Genomic DNA, 21,905 nt, shown 5'->3' on the forward strand with positions numbered 1-21,905 from the left:
TCAGGTTAGGTTACTCCAACAGTACACATTCTCATCTTATCAAAAAACAGAATCCTAAACTCTGGAAATATTGCAACACCATCGAACATCTGCTGCGCCAAATTCGAAGGTACAAAACATAACTTAAAAATACCTAACAATATCCAACCATTTCTAACTTCTAATTAAAAGTAGAAATACAATGTAAAAATGCAATGTAAGTTTCGTAAAAGAAATAGATCTTTTCACCGTTTATAGAAGTATGAATCTGTACCAGCTCGCTAACTAACTAATTAATAATTAACTGATTATTCATTAATTAACAACAGTAACTAAGGTGACTGCAAAAAATTAAGCATGTAAATAGTATTTAAATATTCACATATTTATAGAATACATGTTATTGTAGTCACTAATACCTTATTAGAGGATGTGAATACAGAATGTGACAAGGAATAAATAAAAAGACTATTTTAAAGTAGATTTTTAGATGAATGAGAATGTTACGGAAACATTAGAATGAAAAAGCCGCGAGTGTCAAATATTTGTACTCTACGACACGTCTTATACACGATGGTAATATGTTACATTCTTAATTATAGTAATTTTTGCATATGCATGACGCGATTCTTCCTGTGGTTCATTTCCGTAGTTTATGTAAAACAATACATAGATTCATCGGTGCAAGTATGTTAATTTTTTTCACTGTATGACTGCAAGTAAAGGCTGTACTCTCGTGCTTTGTATCGAATGCTCAAACAAAAGTTGGAACCTCTATCTACTTCTATTAGCATTTTATTTCAGAGAATGTTTATCGATGAACGAATATTTGTCTTTGAATTTTAAGAAGCGATGACGATGAAACAACTTTGCTTGTTTTCTACGCGCAAAATAAATTCCTTGCTATTTTAATATCAACCAAATTAACAGTATTCGGAAACTATCGCAATTTCAAAATTTTTTATTTCCAATGTTTACAGAGCGGATAAAGACGGGATAAAAATCATCAAGTTTCATGGAATTTTTTATTAGTGGAGATATACTCGGGAATTTTCTTAAAATTCAATGTTATTTGAAACGTGGCTAATTTCGTGATACTGGAATTAGAAATATGCAGGATCCGTATGATACGAAAAGTACGAATTCGATTTCCCAGTCCGACGAACACGAGTCACATTCTCGAAAACTCCTGAAGGGAAAACGTGCTTTATATAAGTATGGTTTCTCACGAAATTCCGTTTCCATACCCGATGCTCGGAACGAATGAACGTTGAAGAGGGGAATGATTCGACCGGATCCAATGACGCGGAAGACGCAACGACGTGAAATATATTGGCTTCCATGGAACCTGGAATTACCAGTCGACGTAAGAAAACGAAATAAACTTAATTTTTATCACTTCTTCTTTCCTGGCATGCAGATCATTGCAAACCGAATTGCATCTCTTCTTTCGGAATAAAGCGTTCTGATGTAAAATTAATTATATAAGGAATTCAGTATTCTCATTTCACAAAATTTCTGCATGCTTGTTTTCAATTTAAGCATATTTCTAGTCTAGTCGGAGAAAACTTTGCTTTTAAAGTAACAAAGTAATTAAATATTTCTCGTTGTTAAAATTTAATTTTTTTATTCAACGTCAGGAAGTCTTCTAAAAAAAGTAAAAAATATCGTAAACATCGTTTCTTACTTCGAGTAATAGCAAATTACTTTTACCTTAAACGCTTATCTTAAATGTTCACCGAAAACTTGATTAAATCATTACGCACGTGACTGCTCCTAAATCAAGTAGAAGTTCCTAGTTTGGAACTTATCTGCCTACCCTAACTCATTTTCTAACTCACGGAGTTTTTACAATCGCCCAGATCGATACTCGTTAGCTGGTAAGCAAGTGCAACTGGTTCTCGATTAAAGCAATCGCTTTAGTTCCGCTGCGTAGTCAGTTGCTTCTAGCGAGATTCGTTCAAAATCGGCATCTCGTGGTAAATTCTTATTTGCACGAACAAATCGAGAGATATAAAGAGCTCTCAGGTGTAATTTTTAAAAGTGATTTCTCCGGAGAATTGCGTGTACGTGATCGTCGAATGCCCGTTGTCGGATTTGCGAAAGAAATTATACCGAGTCGATTCAAACGCTTGTTTACATAGAATTCCGTTGAGAATTTGTCGGAATACTAAGTAGGAATTTCGTTTTTGATACGTTCATCCGATGTTTCTAAATCGGAGGGTCCGAACCCATTTGCAAGTACAAAGGCAAAAACGAAATCTGCGGTGAATTGATGTATGCGGAAACACGAAGTGCACCTGTTTCTTCGCATAAAAACTATATCATTTAAATTGGCGAGAAATACCAACTGCAGGGTGTAGCACCGTATGATTCCTTCGAACTAATGCACTTTGCGATCTTACATGTCAGTATAATGCATTGCACGTGCTTTTTCTTATTCTTTTTGTTCGCGTTTGTTTGGAAAATGTTGCACCTGGCGCTGCAGGAGATCGATACAAGTAAATGTTTCACTAGCTGTAGCAGATGAGAAACACATTTATTGGGGAATGCCGATAATGTTATTTTATTTAAATTCGATTTTCCTTCTTTTCGCATATTTCGTGATTAACAAATAGATCGTGAGTGTTTATTCATTTATAGAAAATTTAAACGTGTAAAAGTGTACAGAATGCACGTAATATGTAAAAGTATAAAAAAAAAGACATGCAAAGTAAGTGGTTCATTATAAAGTTTAATGTTTGGAATAAATTTCTATTCAAGTCTCATTTCTTTTGTTACGTTCATAAAAATATGAAATTGCTCTAATGTCTGCAGTTCATTAATCAGGTACTTTACCTTTTAACGTCATTGGAACAATTGAAATGGGAAGATGGAACAATGCATTTCTTCCAAAAAACAGTATATCCCAGTTTCACGCAGAGCTGCGAACATACGAATCTCTATCTAGATACATCTCTCAACAATTCGGGAAACCAGCGTATCAACGAAGCCACGAGGGATACGATCGTTTGAATAGCCGCGGACAATCGCGGAGATTAAAAGTTCCTTGCTCTCTGTTCCCGAAAAAATTCGTCATGTGGAGGGGCGAATGGCGGAAAAAGTAGTTCACCGCGCAACAACTAAGGAGTTAAAGAAAAAGGACAGGCCAGCAAACGAGCAGAAAAAAGCATAGCGCGTAACAGGGAGGTCTAGTTAACAAATGTACAAAACCTTGTCAAGTCAGACGAAACCATTTCGCAGCATATCCTCCATAGACTAACTCTTGCCCCCCTCCCCCCTCCTCCCTTTCTGTCCCCGTTTGCTCTTATCGTGACAGTCCAGATTTGGTGATTCCCTCCTCCCTTGCCTGGGCTTACCCCTTCGCTCGGAACGATCGCCTTTACACGCGGGGTGGAACCATAGAGGGTGACGTTGCGGCGTGGTGGAGAGAAAAAAGGAGAATAACCGGAGTAAAACGTCGTGAACGCTGAAGTATCACGGATTTTCCTCGGGAGATCTCGTGGCCGTGGTAACGGGGTCGCGAACGAGAACGGAAGTCGACAAGGAAAATTGATTCGATCTGGTGCAATGACGCGGGAGAAACTGCGAAGTGAAATGGACGAGCAGTTATCCTCCCCCCCTCCCGCCCTTCTCAACTCGTTGCTGCTCTCACTTCGTGTTTTCCACCATGCTACTTTTCGCAATCTCCACTCTCCTCTGTACCGAAGAAAGTGTACTAAGTATCAGGGAAATTTTAACCTGTCGGATTATCGGGTTATTTGTGCGTCGAGAGGAGCTCGTGTGAGAGCCACCAAAGAATTGTTTCGTGAAGCACGAGCGGAGTATTTCTCTTAGTCGCGGTCTGATGTTTGGCAGACCACGATAACTTGGACCAGTACTAAAACTCTGAAACTTTTCATGCGCCCATGCTACTATAATCTTTTTCTGAACTTTCTTTGTCTGACGAAAATAACAACGAAAGAAAATAAAATCTCCGGCAGATGCTAAACATATGCTTTTCTTATACATATTAGAAAATTATCTGCAAAAGTAAATTTCGGATGTTTAAAAATGATCGCTCATAGTAGGAAAATGTATGGCGATTTACTTTGAGATATCTACAGATTTATATTACGATGTTCCGCTTCATGCAGAAATTTCCTTTCATTTTCACATCGCGCGTGAAAATCGACGAGTAATGTATTCACCGTTAATAAGATGCGTAATTTTGTTAGGCTTGGATATTTACAGAGCACAGGCGTATCAATGTTAACAGAGATAAGTAATTTGAGAATCAGAAGAATTGTAACGGTAACGAGCCCCCATTATTTTCTAGATGCATTAGGTTATCCGAAAAGTTTCTTTCGTTTCATAAGGCGATAATAGATGAACAACAATTTCTGTTTTATATTATTTTATTGAATTAGGTATGATCCATTTCGTTATATTTCTATTATTATGTTCGTGCGTAATTCAATAAACTAATATAAAACAAAAAACATTGTGCGTCTATTATTTCTTAAAAAATGAAAGAAAATTTTCGGACAACATAATATATTTTTAGTTATACATACGTTGCATTTTGTCAAGTTTATAAACTTAACAGAAAACAATTTTGTTTATTTACGATGAGTCATTTCGTTACTTAAGCTTTCCGCTTGATGGTATTAAGAACATCATAGCATAGAGGTGGGAGTGAAAAACGTTAAGTAAGCTTCAAAGAGTCTCGAGAGGAAAAATCGTGTTAGGCGATTAAGTGTAGGTATATCTTAAAAACTGACAAATTTCGGCTCAACGGTGAGAAAAAAAAGCTTTTCATCTGGCATTTTTATTTCGTCACACATCTCTGATATATTTGCCTGGACTGAACCAGATCTTCTTACGAAACGAAAATTTTAGTTCTCTTTGTATTATTTCTGTTGCCGACCCGAAGGAATGATCGCGGTCTCGCTACTTAGAAGATATCTTCCCAAGTAACGTTTCGTAATAGCATGGATTAGTGTTCTTGTATTTTCGCGGAGACAGCAACTGTTCGCATTGTTGCGATGCGACATTGCGAACTGCCAACTAAAACCGTGCGATTATTTCAAAATCTCTTTGCCTAGTGTCTCGTATTTTTTGACTTTGATGTTTCTATTCCACAAAGACTGACAATCGTAAAACTGTAATTTATTATACAACTGTGTCTTTCGTTCATCATTATCAAAACTTCCGATGTTTATCCATTTACGAGAAATTAAAATGAGCAAAAATATACAAAATATCTAAAGTAAAGTATACTCGTCACAACTTAGAGGGTGAAATACATTTCTATTAAAATTAGATAGATGTCTTTATAAATAAAAATATTTGTATTGTAAGCGATCGAAAGATTTTTTGGGCTGTTTCATAGTTAGATAAACTCACATCGATGGAATAACGTAAAAGAGAAATCACGTAACACAGGATAAAACTTCGAACTGCTACTTCGCTAGTACCGTTTAATATCATAGCATAGATCTCTAGGGATTTATTTCAACCAGAGCCAAATCCAAAAGAGTATTTGATCCTCTTTGTCAGATTGTACTGCAATCTCGGGGAAAAAATTGTTCTGGACCCTATCACCACGGTGTATCCCTTCCCTCAATCTTGTATTCCAATTGTTTTATCTACCTTCGACAAAACTAATGAAATCTTATTACAGATTGCGTTAACGAACCAGCGAATTTTCATGCTTTAAAATAATGCCGGCACTATCACAAAAGGGTAGAGTAACAAGTCGGAGAAAAATTATCTCACGACTGCATAGACATTTACATTTTTATCTCGTCGTAGGTTTCTAGAAGATAAATCTCGGACCGCCCTAGATTCGCGAATAATTCGGGGAAAAGGTTCCTTTTTCTAGGCATTTTTCCTGCACCGCCGTGCAATAGTTACAACGTCGCGAGAGTTGGCAAACAGAAGCCGACTGGTTTAACCGATAAAGTTCTGTAATAGCGTGGATTAGAGTTCCAAGCACTTCTCTTCGTGGGTGAACAGGAGTCCACCCCACGACAATTACCGAAAGTGTCTGCAAGCGCGCTTGGGTTCGTTCGGATGAATATTGGATCGCCAGATTTGGTAACTTTTACGCCTCGAGTGGCACCCGTGGGTAAAATAACTTGGATAACGTTTAAAACGATCGTGTTGAAAATCAGCTAGTCGCTACAAATCACGGACGAACGCTGTTATCGCGATTACTACACCAGCGACTTTATAGCGTATACTTTTATAGTGTGCTAATTACTGAGTGGTCAGCGATTGTCGACTTGGCCAAACAGAAATGTGCAGCAGAGAAAAAGTTTGACGTAAATTAATTATTAAAACCGTTCAAATACAGAGATTGAAAATGCTAACGATGATGTTATAGAAATATTTGCGGATAATTTTTTAGAAATATCAAGTCATGGATATCATAGATATTTATTTCATTTTTCCTTTATTCCAAATTTTTATTAAAGAAAGCTTCTATTTTGAACAAACTATACATTCCTATTTGCAATAAACGTGAAATTTTTAGGAAGGCGATAATGTTTTTCAGGGGAAACCTCTCAATAAAATTTATTTCGAACCGCCTTTGCCGCGGCAAGTTTCAATGCGGTAGAATTTATATAAAGAATCGAAAACGTTTTCTACACGCGATAACTCTTCTAAAGACGGTTCTGCCTGTTCGACCTAAAACCACATAAGATGCAATATACCTTTTCTCCTCCTTCCTTTTTCGTTCAGCTTCCACTTTAAGGAGACGCATTTTATTTACTCTAACCGATAGAGTTATATACCACAATGGAATAAGCGTGTTTAGGCTTCTTCGCCGTTTAGAATCCATATTCTATGGGTAGGCAGTAGGTAAGTAACATTGTTACAAAGCGGATAATTGAATTTCTTCTCTAGCGATAAAATTAAATTCAGAGCAAATTTTCTGGTTATTACCTTGATAATTTAATTCTGACAAAGAAAAATCTTGGGAATGTTATATCGATTCTCTTTCTTTTGTTCACTTTTTTCTAGGATATGGCGGGGCTACATTTCACAACCTAAGTGTTGAAAATCGCTCCGAACTTAAGACCCAAGAAATTCAGATCTTTCTACGGTAGGTGTTACACGCGATTATAAATGGTAGCATATTAAGCAAATTTTTAATCAAAAAGTTCTGTCATGGAATTAAAAATTAATAGACACAAATTAATTTCAGTCAGATTAGCAAATACAGTAATTTAAATTGATTTTGATAAGAAAGGAAAGGGCAAAGAGTAATTATAGACGTAAAAGTTACAATTTTGCCATTTCGAACAATGTACCAGCATCGTCGTTACGTTCACGAAATTCGTCGAAATTATATACACCAACAATGGTCGAGTCAAATCCCTTTCAATTGTTGCGAGAACAATTATTGCATCGCTTACCGAAGTACTATCGAACCATGAAACATTAGAGAATGAGTAACAACGTGCCGGAAGTAGAGGTTGCGTGCACACAGCGATCTCTAATGGAACCAGAAATTAAATCGCAGAATTCGAGTTATACCACAACAATCACATCGACTATAGATAGTATTTTCATCGATATTGGCGATACAGTAACAGCCATGATATGAGCACGTGATACAAATCGAGCGCGATGGTCTATGCTTCAAGATTCAATCGATTTAAACTAATTGATATATCGTAGTGTTTCTTGGTGTTGCTAAAAGAAACCTAATAACTTTTCAAAACTTTACAAACTTCGCAATATTTTACAAAAATATCACGTAATTTTAGATTAAATTGTAAAAGAACAATGGAAAAACGACGAAAAATTTTACAAAGCCTAAAATCATTAATTTATTACTAACAAAATATGCCTCAAATCGATAACTCGTACCTTCAGTTATGGCGAACCTCTAAAACAAACTCGACCACAATCAAAGGGAATAATCGATCTTGACGAGTACCACTACGTTCACGTGGAAGGTTTGAAAGAAAAATGCAAGTTCTCATACGATTTCACTCCCGCAAGGAACTAATCGCACTAATTTTTCTGTGAATGCTCGGCATTCCTAACCACCTGGCGTGCTATTCTCTTTCCGCTAAGATAAAGAGAGCCTCGGCATTCAACTTCGTGCATTAACGTCAGAAGCAGGCGAGGCAATCCGTTTGCATTTCGCACATAGGCGTCGCTGCACGTTCGATGTTCGTGGCTGCTGCTGTTGGCCTCTCAAGAAAAAAGAACTAGGAGTGGTGGAAAGAGGGAAGAACAAGGTGGATATCTGGTCGCGGGTAAGTCGGAAAATCGATCCTCGCCAACCAGTCGGTCGTTTCGCGTCTCTTGGTGACTGTTTCAGAGCCACGATGAAATATGGCATTAACGTTCTGCTCCATTGAGGATCGCGTACTGTTTTTCCACCCTCTGTTCTCTTTTTTCTTCCATTTTTTGTTCTCCCTCGAACTGTCACACTCGGTCCAGCGTCGAGAAATCAATTTTTCTCGTGTAACCGGTGTAACCCGTGGCGGACCACCGCTGCGCCGGACGTTTCGGTGTTATTGGTCAAAAAGTGCCAGTGTAACGCGACCGTAACAACAGGCAAACCCAACTAATGTCGTTTCGAAACCTCATGGAAGGAGCTGCCGCACGGCTGTCTCCTTTTCTTCTGTACCTCTTCAGTCCGTTTGTTGAACGTATTGTCGCGGTTGGGCGGAAACCATCGTCTCCACACATAGAACGCTGTTACTTTTTTACGATGATAAAGTCAATTCTTTTTTTAGAAAAATTACATAATAATATTTTTAACAACAGTTTTAGAATAGAGCGAAATTTTGAGCATTATATCTATGCACGACAAAGCATATGGAATTTGTTTATGATGAAAACATCTGAACTCTTGACGTATCAGTAAATTTACAACATGCATACCAGTATAGGAAATTCAAACATCGACGTGAAAGTGGAAAATATCTGAGGACTTGCGGTAAATAGTTTGTTTTTATAAGCTTTGTTGGTTATGATAATTTTAATATATTGATAATTTTAATATAACTGATAATTTTAATATATTTGATGTAATATGTGTAATCTATAGGGTGCTTAAATATCATTGTTCTAACTGTAAGTTACTCCGAGAATATTTACTTTTAGAGTATAAAATATATGAAACAATACGTTTTAATTTGTATGACTAGTGCACTAATGGAGTTATTATGCTAAATGCACGTATTGTTGTTTCGAATATTATATTATCAATATATCGTAGTTATCAACTTCCAAGGAGCCTTCTACGCGTTAAACTTGATGACAAGCTATTATTATCTTGATAATTTTAGATATTGATTACTGCGGAGGATCAATAGCCATTATGATGCGGTGGTTGATGGTCGTTGACAGTGAGTCATAAGGGATTTACGAGGCGGTATAAACTACAGAACTTCTGTGCCCCGTACCACGAAAAGCAAGGAGAGGAAGAGGGATAAAGCTCGCGACTGCTAAATTGTAATCTTCGCCCATAAACGGCATTTTATCACCAACTGCCTATTATATCTTCTAACTTTTTGGACTAAAGGAACAAAATGTTCTTCATGATTTCCTTTGTCTGCTAATAATTTCTTAAAAACTTATCAAGGAATTTAATTAGCAATTAATTATTAACTAAACATTCGCGTCCTTATTGAATGAATCATTTTACCTGTGATATTCACCTTGATTTTTTTACTTTTAAGTTAAATAAATTATCATAATCAATCAATTTCTCCTTTGTAAAATAAATTAATTTTCTTGACGGACACAATAGGCATAAAAACCTACGACATTTTACTTATAATCGTATAATGGAACCCGCAGCTTTGTACGATGAGACGCGAAATTTTTGTTCGGTTAAGTTAGTCATTTGGCGAACTTTGTTCCCTGGAGTTCTGGCATTCGCTTTTAGCGAGTCGACTACTCTTTGCAGCTTCGTTTACTGCCCTTAGCAGTACACTTAGACGCTGCAATATAGTCTTGTGTGTTTAACTATCTTTAGCCGTTACTGTTCCAAGTTTTCAAATGAAACGCGAGCCTCGATGGAGTGGAAGACAGTGTTCGCGAAATTTCTACGCTTCCGACGAACGACATTTACAGAACCCTCTACGCGAACCCGTGGTTTCTTGATTAGACATTTAAACCGATAACGAGGTGAGCGTTGAGTAAAGAAGAAATTTTCCCCATTCTAGCAAATAGCATACAAGACGGATCGAATGTGTATCGAGCAAACTCGGATTTTAATTAAATCCAGCAGTAAACGTAAACTTCAACGAGTTAGTTGGTCTATTATCTGGCGTCTTAGCGTGTTTCACATTTGCAACGCAGTGATATTCGTTTATTCACACATGCAAATGTTATTTCAACCCTTTAGAACGCTGTATTGCTGCTTTGCTTTAAAATAGTGGCACGTCCCAACAAATTTTAAATTTGCTTTTATCGAATAGAAGGTCGAGAGTTATGTTTCTGTTTTTATTATGTAAAACGGTATATTTATTATTTCATCAGTTTTGCGTTGGAAGGAAAAATTATTGTTATGCTGTTATCAATCTGTCCTTAGCTTAACAGCACTGGTTGATCTTCAGCTGTTTTCGTGACGCTACAAGTGGAAGGTCATACTGCTTTTGCGAAAAGTGGCGTATTTTGTGTTAAGACAGCCTTGTAATGTCGTTGTAACGACTCGCCAAGATTTCTTTGTAAATTTGAAAACGCCTCTCCTTTAAAGGCTACATTTTTTGAGTTGTGCCATTATGAAAGCAAAGCAGCGATATGACATGAAAGTTACAAGGTGAGAAATTGCGTTTAATTATAATTTTTATTCTTACAAGCAAATAGAATTCTGGTTAATATTTGTCGTGTCAGCATACAAGCAGTTCAGAAGGAAACAATACAGAATAATAGGATAATATATATCTCTGGAGATAGTAAAAATTGTAATAAAATTGTTTCGCAAATTCTCGGTTAATTGTAATGCTATAAACCATACCAGATTAATATAGTAATGGCTTAAGTGCGCTCCCGGACAACGATATTTATTCATTACGAGTGGCTGCGTATTTTCTATACATTTTCGACTGAATTGGTGAATATGGAGATTCTAATTACCTATATGCACAATTTCTCATTGCAAACCTGTTTCTGTCACCTAACCTAACGTGCCACCTCCGTTCTAATAATGTTTTATTCATGAGCAAAGATTTCCGCTGCAATTTATAACACTCTGGCGGACCAGTTTGAGTAATGTTTTCGCGAGGGAGAACAATAAAGAAACAATGCAAATGTAGGTATTTGCAAATTACGTCCGCTTTATGTAATTCTTTCCTAATTGTATTAGAGAACAATTCGCGTTATTTGCCGATGTTTATACTCGCTTACAATCAGATTAATTAAGTCGATATCGTTTGGTTATAGATGATCACAATAGCTCAAATTACATTTTCGTCATATTAATTTTAATTACCAGATATATCATTTTAATTTTTTGCATAAAATAGGAAATAGAAATGAAAATGAAACATTTAAAAATTTAATAATTTAATACAGTTTGTTACGAGTCACCATCCAACGATACAAGTTGAGGATTATCATTAAAATTAATAGAGAGATTGAAAACCTCTGTCTATGCGGTATGAGACCTCTTTCCATAAAAGTAGAATTGTACACATCGAAATGTGTGAAGCAATTAAAACTTTTACGTCAGCTTACAGACTGTTGAACAAAAAAAGATGACTAAGTTGGAAACAGGCTGACAAACCTTATGAAAATATTTCTGTTTCGCGAATATATTAAGAACATAAATAAAAAAACAATTAAAGAACACAATTTAGCAAAGACAAAAAACTCTTGAAACCTATAAATCCCTAAGTAGTCTTAAATTCTCCTACATGATCTCGTTCTAATTACGTACAATTATTTGACAACGTTGAAGTTTTAAATTTATTGGCAACAAAAGATTCTCAGGACTTTGCGAGACTTTAAATCTCTCCCATTCCTAATTTAATGCAAATCCGATGATTCTAATCTAACATAAATCATGAATGAGAATGAAAGTGTTAAGTGATCAAATGAGTCACTGGTTATTGTCAAAAATTATTGCAGCAACACTTTTTTTTTATCTTCATTCATTTAAGAAATATTTGAGTGTTTCGAATTAACTCAGACGCTCTATATATAGACAGAAACGCAGAACAACGAAAATATCTGTGCAAAATTGTTTTTGCCGCTGATAGAACATTACGGAATTTAATGTGCCACATTTAACTAGCCGACTGGAACTACGCGATTTCCTCCCATATCTGGCAATTCCGGGAAGGAGGTTTGCATTTCTTTGCTTAATTACTATAATCGCAACGCCGTTGCTGTGGATAAGGCGGCAGAGAGGATGGAGGGAAATTGCGCACGGAAGGAAGAACGCACTGCAAAGTTCAACGTAATTATCTCGCAACGCAACACATCGTTAAATTCATTTCGCTAAACTGCGTAATGTCATTTGCATTACAGCTGCAGTCTCGTATCAAATTAGAATCTTCGACGCGGAATTTGTCAAGCGATTACACATCGATGACGCTTTCCTATTCAATTTTGGACATCGATCCAACCGAATGTTCCTTTCGCAAACCGCGTAGCAAATGTCAGGATCGATTCGCGAAACTTCATCGACAGTTAATTGAAACCGAAACAATTTTATTTAAGAGGATACCGTGAAGAGTCGTTGCTCCTTATAAATCTCAATCAAATGGCAATTTAATGCAGTATGTCTACACTGCGGATGTTTATCTTGCTCACTTTATTTTTGTTATGCTTTGTGTAAGGTTATTCTACCCGCACACAACACGCTATTCTTCCACATGCAAGAAAATGTATCTAGCTCAACTATTTATAGTGCTTTCGTTCCAACCTGTAACACGCTCCATGTAATATCATTTATTGATACAAACAGCGTGCAAAATACAAATTCTTTTCGAGTTTTATAGGGCTCTATTTTTATTTGCCTGCGCGATGTATAATTTACAGTGGATTTCGAAATAAAGTGCACCTTTCACGTCAAAAGTAATACGATTTAAAAAGTACAGTAAAAATTGAGGTCTGAAAGTAAGCTGAAAATCCAGATTAATGATTTGCGCATGGAATAAATTCCATGATTTATAGAAATTACGCGATCTTAAATCTTGTATCTGTTTCATCAGTTAAAGAATTGCCTGATAATGTCACTCATCAACAGAACATAGCATTCTGTTCGGAAATTATCATCGCTATATGTCTTTCGTATCGATCACGCAGTTTTGTAAATGCGATTTGATAGTAGAAACGTCATTGTCGTAAAGTGGCGTCACTGACAAAATTCTAAAGTAATATCCGTAGCCACGGGGTGAAATCTCGCCGGTGCATCACGACGACGTTGAAAAGCGTTCGATGATTTATTGCTACGGCGATAGACTCGTGTCTACGACAGCAGTAGGAAGTCATCGGAAGAAGAAATTTCGGGGATACAGCGCCGGTAGCGAAACACGAGGGTGAAAAAGGTGTCGAGTAATATGTTGCTGTCAATAGCCAGTAAATTGAAAACAGTTAGCTACGAATCTGGCTGTTACCATAAACATAACTCGAACTTCGACGCATCTAGCTTCTGATAAACTGATTTTCCCGACAATCGATGCTATAATTAACGAGAATTGATACCATTTTACTTCGTACATACATGCTCTGTTTTATGCATTATTGTTCGAAATATGATGATTTTTGTTTATTCGATATTTCAGAAACTATGAAATATCTGCTGAATGTTAAGCGCATTTCAATTCAGTGTACGTACACCGTTGGTTGAGTTTCTTGATGATGCAAATCGTCAGTCCAACCGTGATTTACGATGAATTCCAACAAATTGAAGTTAGTTACACGTTTGTTTATTGTATATTTTATGAACAATTATATCAAATGACATTTTCAAGAAAATATACTAAACTATTTGTAAGCGTCTCTCTCGAGCACTACAAACTTCAGAACATTTTGCACAGCGAAAAGTTGGCAGATTTGTCGGAAGATACTGTTTTGTTAAGTTTTGTTACAACTGTTAGGATGGTTAAATCCCTTTTTAAAGCCGAAGAAGTCATTTTTTTGCGAAACTATCGGTGGAATCTCCTAAAACTAGAAAACTTACGGACAATAAAAGGAGAATCTGCTGCGAAAGTGCATCGCGATAGACGAGCGCTCACGTCAATTCAATCCTTTTTAGACCTGGGAGAATTGCTCTTTCTATTATCAGGAAGAATGAACGCTACTTTTTCGTAACAGTAAATCCTGCCAAAGTTTTTTGTCGTGAAACGAAATCTAACGATAACAGTTTTACATTTGTTTTGCAATTACAAATACCGTATTTCGTTGATAATACGCGAATAAATTTGTATAATTTAGTATAATGGAAGCTAAGAAACTGATAGATCATGAGACAAGAATAGAAGAATTTTTAATCACGTATGAATAGAAACATAAATTGAATTACTATCCAGTTACTTACCAGTTAATATAAAATATCAGTTTTCAAATTCTAGGTTTTAAATAAAAAGTTCAAAATCAGAAGATTCGGTCAGACTGAAAATTTTAAACTAGAATTAAATTAATAACGTACTTGAGTTATTAAAAAAAAGGGTATGAGAAATTGACGAAAATAGAGGTAGCAATAATTGTAAGTGAATTTAAAGTAACAGAAATTACAGAGCGAAAAACGAAGTACGATGATCAAGTTTCCACAAAATCATGAATGCTCGACGAAAACGACATTAATTTAATGAACTTCACGGAGTAATTAAATTTCCTAATCACTCTGACTGGCGGATATCTGGAAAAGGATTTTAGTTGACGATGATCAGACCGAAGATAAACTTTCTCTCGTTCACTCGACAGGAAAATCATGATGCAATTTCCAGTAGCCGTCGTCTAAATCTTAGCAACACTGTGTGGGTTTTGAAACAAGCAATTTTCGTAGCGTCACCTCATCTTCCGTCGTCGATTTGATAAACACTTTAAATAAACCAAACTCGGTTTTATCTTCGATTTTATCGGGCAAACATTTCACATAAAATCTTGTACGATATCTTTTTCATAATATCTATAAATTATTATAAAACAGAAATTCGGAAATTGTGAAAGAATTATAATTCTTTGAGGAGTCACTACACAATACCTTCGCAATTATATTATTAAAATTCGTTTGTTATTTTTCCTCGTTGTTTCATTCACGGCGAAAGCTCGTTGAATTTCTCTCCGCTCATTGAATACACCTTTTATCAATTAAAAATTATCCAGGTTGGTTTACTTTTGTTTTCTTTGCCTCGGTATTAAATGTATCATGCGCGAAAACTGTGACAAGAACCTGTACGCGCATTTTATTTAACCGGCTTTCTATGATATATTATCGTCCAATTAAATAATGCAAAGGTTACTTTCAATGAAATATCTCCCTCTTGAAAAATAATATCTCCTCCTACCTTATTGAAGTTTATTAATAAAGCTAATGTAAAAATTTTCTGCCGATTTGCTTAATTTCATTCTTTTTCGAGAACGGAAAAACTTTTTATAGAACGAAATCCCTACAGTGGAAGATCAAATTATTTTCTTTATTTAAGGAATGCTCCGAACTCGTGGATTTTACATCTTTTAAGAAACGAGATGAAATATCATTCGTTCGAAAAATTCATGACACAATTTAAGAAAAATTTAAAGATAATCTACAACGTACAATAAGTACAACAGTGTAGATCGAAATATTGTTTTATAATATATCACGAATTCTATATTTTTCCTATAGATAGGTTGTAACCGTATAATTTTAAAATAATTCATGTAGGAGAAATATAGATATGTTACCGATGTAAAATTTATTTCCATGCAAATGTTCATCAAAAGAATAGTATATTTTAGTATTAGAGAATGCAAAAAGAAATACTGGGCGCAACAAAGTTTCACGAAGAAGATGTAACGTTCCCTTTGCAATTGCACCAAGAAAATTTTATGCTCTCCGCTGTTACACTCACGTAGCACATCGCCACAGACACGAGTCGCCTTCACCTTGTATGCATCTACATCTGAAACAGCCGAGATTTATGTCAAATGGATCGCGTAAATGTATTTTCTTTCACGCTCGAGTTGATTTCCTTTTTTTCTTTATAGCTGATTTAAGTACGATAGAATAAACTCCAGTTCGCCAATAACAATTCAAATGCATCATTAAAAGTATTTGGAACAAGTTCGATTCTGTTTGGTATAACAGGTGAAACCAGGATCGAAATTAGCTAACTTTCAATTGTTTTGCGATAATTAACAGAAGTTTACTATTTTCTCTTCTTTTTTTCTGTAAAGGAGAAGGAACGCTAATAGCAACGAATAGCGGAACACTTTTTCGTTTTTCTCTGAAATTAGATTTTCCACCATATACGACATGAGATTTTCTACTGCATCCTTCACAATATTCTTAATGGATACTTATTTCCAAGAACGAACCTAGTATTTCTTTTCTCGAATCGTATTTCTTTATTCTTCATTTTATTTCAGACGTACTAACAAGAACAAAAGGCAAACGTATCTCTCGAATATGAAGTATAATACAATCACTATTTGACGATTCATTCAATCAAATAATGAATCAGTATGAGTGAGTCAAGTTAAATCATGTAATTTCTTCGATAAAAACGAGATGACTGTTTCGTTTTTATTAGCGAATGTTGTAAACACAATAATGGATTTAATTAAAAGAAAAGATATGGAGAGAGAGATAAAACGGATTCTTCTGTAAATATAGAGTTAGATGTATAACATTTAACAAGAGTTACTTAAGATTGTTTAAATGTAATTTTTGGAAATGTTTAATTAAAAATAATCGTGGTAAACCATTTTAACATTTGGCACTCTTTTCGTTTTCAATGTATTATTACCGAGTCAGGAGGTGAAATAAAGGTTCGAGAACTTTCAAATATCCTGCAGATTCCAAGAGATGTACGTGATGTCTTGGTGAAAATTCTTCTAGTTCCCATGAGACCATCGTAGCACTAGATGTGTTCAAAATAACACGGTCACGTCAGACTGTGTTTCTCGAGTTTACGATAACTCGAAGACATTTATTCGCTATTTCCTACATAGCTCTATGCAAGAAGTTCAACATATTCTTTCATTTGTTACAAAAGTGTTCATTATCGACGAAAATTTCTCAGTAAAAATAAAGTCGTCGATATTTTTTACTTCAAGAACTCTTTTTTATTAGAAGCTCAAATATTAGAGCGGGGTCTAGACCAAAAGAAATATATTTGCAAAAAGAACGAAGATCGATTGCGCTCGATGAAAATGAGAAAATTCATATCCGATAAAACAGCTTCGTCAAAGCGTGTCTATTTTGCGCGTGTAATGATTACATTACATCCACGACGGGCGATGTACGGTTAATTGAATATATCTTTGCAGAGAATTGGAGGTAGAAGGTTAGGGAAGAAAATAACATTGTGATGGTGCCAATTATACGATGAAGATTGTAATCGATTCAGGATAGCTTTCGCGTTTTCTTACGAGAGGACATATTTAATTCGTAATATCCTTTGTTGCAACAACACCATCTACGAGCATTATTTGTTATGGAAATATGGTCTAATGATATTTTGTGCGCATAATTTTCAAAGCAGAATTACTTGAAGTTAGCCAACTCGACTTCGTTTGAGATTCTCGAAACTATTCAATCTTTCACAAAGGGATAAACTTTATATCGCATGTTTGTTAAAGGAATAGAGAAGATCCAAGAGGAAAGTGAAATGAATACGAGGGAAATTATCGAGAAAGAAGACGAGGGTTGCTAATGAGATAATTCAAGAGCCTTTCCTATTTAAATTAAACACGATACTCGATGAAATGACGGCGAAGAGCATTCTTTGACCGTGGTGTTAAGGGGGAACAAAAGAAAGAACGGCGTCGACGCAGGTGTGACAAGTAATCGAGTTCTTTCATTTGCTCCTTAATTGAGCTTACATTCCGCAAAGTACGTTGTAGACAACTGGCCGCCATCGCGGTCGGTATACCAAGTAACAGAAGTTTTAAATCAATTTCTTTCTTTGGAGTGCGGTTTTCACGCTGCAACTCAACCCGTAACAAGTTCTGCGGCCTCGTAATCAGTTTAAAGGCGCGCTCCGTGGAGAACACTTTGCGGCACATACATGCTCTCTACGGCTTCTTTCTTGCACGGGCAGACGTGTTTCCTTAGTTCTCTCGACACTGCTAATTCTTAAATAGTGACAAAGCGTCGGAGAAACATTTTCTCCTATTTCTTAAATTCTACCGAGTACAATTTCGCAACAAAATTAAATCTTCTACTTCGAATACCCTTCCAATTTTTAATTTCTACACCTATTCTACCATTGCCGATTTTTATACGTTTTATACCAAGAATGCTCCGATCGTTGACGACGAACTAGAAATAATCAAGCAATATTATCCTTTAACAAGTTTGTCAACGACGTTGGGAATTTGTGTTCTGGGATTCTCTTTATGCATCGTATATTCAGCGAATTCTTTTCCCATAGCGATCCAACTTTGTAACGTAACGCAAAGCGACGCGATGTACACGACAGCAACTATTTACACTTTTTACAACATTATTTTCACTGTATCACGTTATAACTTGAATTACTAAACTCGTTTAAACAACGGCATAACAACAACGTTGTATCTCATGCACCGCTTAATCGTTTGGTTAACTGTTTTAAGAAACTTGTCTCTGATCGATGTCAGCTGACAGCTGGTTCAGAGTCAACTTGAATGGAATTCTTCGACGCAGCGCGTAATTTCCAAACGACTAATCGACCAAAGCATCGTAGATCTGAGCGTGGTATTAACGATTCATTAAAAGCAACAATCGGAAATAGCGTATTACAGGCGGCGGTTAGCAGTGTGTGACGAGCTTCCGTGACGTTGCGTGACAAGCTACCCCGTTAACACGTGTTAAACGGCCGTGAATGAACGGTTCCGTCAGGGCGGTCCGCTTTCTGTCGCGAAAACGTTTGCTCCGGACTGAATTAGCATGCTACAGCAGTGCCAGCGGACGGATAACAAAACGATAATACAGTCGAGTAATTTTGCCCGCCGCTTAAACCGCGTGGTGGTTTAATAAACGAATTTGCGAATATACCGATTATAGTTCCCGTAATTTTCCTGTCGACAGTTAGCGTGAATTTTAACAAAGCGAAACTAGTCTCCGATATTTCGGTCAGATATCGACCGCCTATTAACTGATACCGATCTTCTTCCCCGAATTCAGTCCACGAGATTACCGGGACGATCTTACGAAATTGAGTTTAAATGCGGGTCTTTTCATCTGTGTCTGGATTTTGGCATTAAGTTGACCATTCGTAGGAATTGTAATAAATAATCTCGCTTGTTCGGGAAACCAGGAGACTGACGCATCTGGAAAAAATCGCCAATTGCAAAATGTTTGAGAGAATGAACTTGAAAAGTGATTATATTCCTAAAATCTTAAATATCACAAATCATTGAACAGATTGAAGAAAGTTTGAAAAAAGAAGATTATTTTTTGACTCTCCTGAGAAAAGATAAATATTGACAAGGATTATTTAACAAGTAATTATTTTACGAATAATATCGCAGACCAGGATATCAATTATATTTTCACTAAAAATACTCACGTTGTTTGTGCTTCATAACCTTCCGATTCTTCGTTCCTGGGAAAGATCTATTCGTTTCCCTAACGTTCGCCGGTGAACACTACATCAGCGAGGCAGCCAAAGACATTTCCGGGCGAATTCCTTGGAAAAAGTCACGTTTCCATGCTAACCCGTTGTCATACACCGAAAAATTCTCGAGCGAATCAAACTGAACTGAAATTGGCCTGTAAATCGATGGGCAGATCTGAAACGACGCAGTGAAACCGATTTCTGGGAAAATCGCTGACAGACGACATGCTCTCTTTTTCCTGGCGCAATCCTGATAGGCTACTGGTGTAGGACGTAACCTTACAGACTACCAGTTTCCACGACTCGTTACTTTGTGTTTAACCGAACATGAAATATTGCTAGAAAACTAGGTCCACTTCCTGGTGACCTGTTGTTTTGCGAAAGACTCGGCACGCGCAGATATTAAGCGGCTAACGTATGTTCAAAAGCTTGAAAAATTCTTAATCGACCTTCAACCGAAAAAGAGCTCCTCCAGCGCGGTTTTAAAAAATCCTATTAAACACGTCTCTGCAGAAAAATGGCAAAATATACTCGTCTTACATTCGGATATTTTCTGTTATCGCGCGAATTGTGCGGTTTAAAAGCTGCACTATAAAAGGAGGCGTTAACAAGATAAACGTTTATTTATTCAGTGAAGGATGTAAATTTCATGTTGAATATGGTAGTAAACACTTTAAATGACTGAATAATCTATTTTCTAGCTTTTAGAAACTTCACAAGACAAAGCTAAAATTATAAGTGTACTTTTCCATGCATGAAAAGAATGAAATAAATATATTTTAGAAGATTTCAAGTCGTTTTTGGTACTTGTGAGATTTACCATTTCAACCCCTCAGTTATATTTTCATGGTACAAGATAATTTATTAATTGTTCTGAAATATCGGTTATTCGACACGGTTAGCAACGTGTTCATATTACCAAATTGTGTATGTTTAAATAAATGACGATTCTATACAAAGGTGCAACGTACAATAATTCCGGCACGCGAGAATATCTTAACACTCCGTAGTAAAATATGCAGGGTAATCTAAAAACGGATGCATAAATCCTGGTGCATCATCAACGGTGTAACATCACCGAATCCATTTCTCTTCCCTGATATGCAGTGTAACTTTCCCAGTTGATCTTTATTTACGCCGGCGGCGAAAAATATGGAACATTACGTCCCTGTTGGCGTCATAACTCAAATCCTCGTAAGTCTGTATCGTGCTACAAGAATTCACAGGCGTATTAAAAAAATCACGATGCTCTCAGAAGGTATCGAATAAAATGTGCACATGCGTGTATAAAGCAGTGCGATTTTTCTTTCGCGTGAAAATTATTAGACAATTTATAACACGACCTTGTTCGCGCTATACGTCAGCAAACCAGTTCCCACTTAAATATCGTTCCATTGCGTTTCGCCCCGACCTTTCCCTCCGTTTGCTGTCGATTAAAATCTCACATTTTCTCGGGAAAACTTTCCAAATAATTCTTCGTTGAATGCGGGCTAAAGAAATCACGAAGACTAACAGTAGAGTCGTTGAAAATCGCTGCCACCTCGAACGCATCAGCGATTTCTTTCTTCGTCTCAAGCAAAGGTTGATTCATAAAGTTACTCTGATCTTTTGCGCGGTTCCAAGATAAAGGGTTCCCTCGATCCCGAGAGTCCATAAATCTGAAAGTGTGCGAACAACTCGCGTATGAATTTCTAAGGTTCTACCCAGGGAACAATCTCTCTATTAATCGAATTTATAAACATCGTTTAACAATGAAAAAATAACATGGTAACGGCATTAACGAAACATACGAGTTTTGCACAATTTCTTGTATAATATAATTAACGAACAACTTGGTGAATGAAACTTTGCGGATAGGCTAGAAGTTTAAAGAACGACTAACTCCTGGTTAGTTATTTATGTGGGTGATGATTTGCAAAGTATTTCACTTCTTTATTACTAGAAAATCGTGCGCGCGTTTTAGATAGAACACCATAGATTGAAAATTACTAGATACGTACTGCCAAAATTATTTATTAAAAATTGTTGTACGTTTAAAGCAAGATGGAAAACTTTCAAAAAGATTTGTCAGATGATTTTGCAAATCCATAGATATACATATACGTTAAATGATTCTCGAAGATCAATTCCAATTTTCTATTATATATAATCCAGAAAAAAATTTGTCTACAATTTGTTTCCTGTTTACTAATGCCGCATTTATGAAATGCGTCT

The 21,905-nt window shown here is 36.2% G+C and overlaps 1 protein-coding gene and 1 long non-coding RNA gene across 4 annotated transcripts in view; both read left to right on the forward strand.

Annotated features, from left to right (window-relative positions):
* Window positions 1-21,905, forward strand: part of LOC100649796 (neuronal acetylcholine receptor subunit alpha-7) — a 176,403-nt gene that overhangs the window by 26,189 nt on the left and 128,309 nt on the right. The gene's annotated exons all lie outside the window — the stretch shown is intronic.
* On the forward strand, window positions 4,524-11,777 carry LOC125386336. Its single transcript, XR_007226386.1, has 2 exons — window positions 4,524-8,926; window positions 9,279-11,777. It is a non-coding gene; the product is annotated as an uncharacterized LOC125386336 (long non-coding RNA).

The sequence above is a fragment of the Bombus terrestris genome, chromosome 14 (genome assembly GCF_910591885.1).
Source record: "Bombus terrestris chromosome 14, iyBomTerr1.2, whole genome shotgun sequence".
In the NCBI taxonomy this organism is placed as follows: Eukaryota; Metazoa; Arthropoda; class Insecta; order Hymenoptera; family Apidae; genus Bombus; species Bombus terrestris.